Genomic DNA, 2,785 nt, shown 5'->3' on the forward strand with positions numbered 1-2,785 from the left:
AATTTGTGTTTAATTTCATGTTTAAGATTGATCACCTTGTGCATGCTCTATGATCTCAATTCGAAATCTGAAAAAGTGAGAATTGAGAATGCTAAAATTGAGATAATCGATGTTCTATGTGAAACGAAAGTATTCACATGACTTATGTGACGAGTAGATTATTACTTAATGCTGATTTCATGTTAGTTTAATTTAGGAATTAATTAGATAACATGTGATTTAGAATCTAGAAGATCTGAAAGGAGCTAGGTTATTTCATAATCTGTCATTCACTTCAAGAATAGGATAGTAATTAAGCATTAACGATTTGGGTAAACAACAACAGGATTCTCCTCCCTATCATCTCATATTGCTTAAACTTTAACTGTGTTTTGTGTTTTCTGAATTACTTTACTTTTCTGAAATCATAATTGTCTTCGATTTGCCAAATAGAACTATAAGTATATTTTAGTGGTATTTAATCCAATTCCCTGTGGGATCGACCTCACCTGTGTGAGATTTACTACTTGATTGCGTATACTTGCGTAGTGTTTATAAATTTTAGCAACAAGTTTTTGGCGTCGTTGCCGGGGAATTGTTTAAAGATTAATATTACACAAAATTATACTAACTTCTACTTTGGTATATTTTCTCTTGCTGATTTTTCTAACCTTTTTCTTGCAATATTTCTTGATCTATTTCAGGAATCCTAAGTGCATGCGCCATCAAGGACAAGCAGTCATATTACCAGTTGATCCTGAAATCGAGAAAACTTGCAAGAGGAGTCGAAAGAACAAGAGGCAAGAAAGAGTTTTAGCAACTGCTGAAACATCAGAAATCATGGCTGCCAATGTGAACAATAATGCTGGAAACAATGGGGGTAATAACGGTAATAATGGAGGTGCCGTGGAAGATCAGGCTAATGGCCGTAGCTTGAGAGATTACATTCTCCCTACTCTGACGGGAGTGCAGTCATGTATCAGGCCACCGGCAGTGGATGCAAACAACTTCGAGATTAAACCTGCCATCCTTCAAATGGTGCAGTCTTCAGTTCAGTTTGGTGGCCTCCCTTCTGAAGATCCTAATCTGCATCTCTCTAACTTCATGGAACTTTGTGAAACTTTTAAAGTTAATGGAGTTAGCGATGATGCCATTCGACTGAGATTGTTTCCATTCTCGCTCAGAGAACAAGCCAAGAGTTGGTTGAACTCTTTGCCACCCAACTCTATTGCCACTTGGAATGATTTGGCAAGAAAATTCTTGTCAACGTTTCTTCCTCCAGCCAAGTCTGCAAAGCTGAGAGGAGAAATCAATAATTTCTGCCAACAAGATAATGAATCTCTCCATGAGGCTTGGGAGAGGTTTAAAGATCTGATCAGGAGGTGTCCTCATCATGGTATAGAGAAGTGGATGCTGGTTCACAACTTCTACAACGGATTGGTTGGTAATACTAGAACTCTAATAGATGCAGCAGCGGGCGGAGCTTTTATGAGAAAGAGTGCTAATGAGGCGTATGATCTATTGGAGGAGATGGCTCTAAACAATCAGCAGTGGCCAACTAAAAGGAGTCAATCTAAGAAGGTAGCTCGTGTGTTAGAAGTTGATGCCATCACAAAGTTAACAGCTCAGGTTGAGGCATTGACAAAAATAATTGCAGGGCAAGCTAAACAAGCCCAAATTGTTTGTGAGTTATGTGGAGGAAGTCATCACTTTTCGGAGTGTCAAGCAGATGTGGATGATTTGCCAATGGATGAAGCTAAAGCCATTGGGAATTTTTCACAGAAATACAACAACAATAATTATGGGTTCAACCAGGGTAACAACCGAAGAAACAGTGGGTTCTATCAGCAACGAAATCAGAACCAACAGTTTAATCAGCAACAAGCCTCTGGTGGAAATTCTAGTTTGCAAACAGATTTACTGCTTCAATTTATGACTGAAACTAGATCTTCAATTAAAGACCTACAGACTCAGATGGGCCAGCTAGCAACTCAGGTAGCAACCCGCCCTCAAGTAAATTTGCCTAGCACAACTGAAGTCAATCCCAAAGAAAACTGCAAAGCAATTACCCTGAGGAGCGGTAAGAAGTATGATGGGCCTGAGTTACCACAACCAGTTGAGGTAGATGAAGAAATAAATGCTCAACCAGTGCAAACACCAACACCAACAGCAGAGAAGGCTACTGAAAGCCCAACACTACCACAGCAGTCTCCACCTATTAGCATAGATCATCATGTGAAAATACCCTATCCTTAGAGGCTCAGAAAGTCAAGCTTAGACAAGCAGTTCACCAAGTTTCTAGAAGTCTTCAAAAGACTTCACATTAACATTCCTTTTGCTGAAGCTCTAGAGCAGATGCCAAGTTATGTGAAGTTTATGAAGGAGATTTTGTCAAAGAAGAGGAAGATGGAAGATTATGAGACAGTGGCTCTAACTGAAGAGTGTAGCGCTATTCTACAGAAGAAACTTCCTCCAAAACTCAGAGATCCAGGGAGCTTTACTATTCCTTGTACTATTGGAAAAATTGAAGGAATAAATGCACTATGTGATTTGGGAGCCAGTATAAACTTAATGCCTTTGTCAGTGTTTAAAAGACTGCAGCTGGGTGAAGTAAAGCCAACCACGGTAACTCTTCAATTGGCGGATCGATCACTAGCTCATCCTAGAGGAGTCATTGAGGATGTGTTAGTAAAAGTTGACAAGTTTATCTTTCCAGTTGACTTCATTGTTCTGGATATGGAAGAAGACAGCAATGTTCCTATCATCCTGGGGAGACGCTTCTTGGCAACAGGGAAAGCACTAATTG

General features: G+C 39.5%; 1 non-coding gene across 1 annotated transcript; it reads right to left on the reverse strand.

The window, feature by feature from the left end:
* Window positions 1-1,272: 1,272 nt before the first annotated feature.
* Window positions 1,273-1,379, reverse strand: LOC115701781 (small nucleolar RNA R71). Its single transcript, XR_004008761.2, has one exon. It is a non-coding gene; the product is annotated as a small nucleolar RNA R71 (small nucleolar RNA).
* Between the last annotated feature and the right edge of the window lie 1,406 nt (window positions 1,380-2,785).

The sequence above is a fragment of the Cannabis sativa genome, chromosome 5 (genome assembly GCF_029168945.1).
Source record: "Cannabis sativa cultivar Pink pepper isolate KNU-18-1 chromosome 5, ASM2916894v1, whole genome shotgun sequence".
Lineage (NCBI taxonomy): Eukaryota > Viridiplantae > Streptophyta > Magnoliopsida > Rosales > Cannabaceae > Cannabis > Cannabis sativa.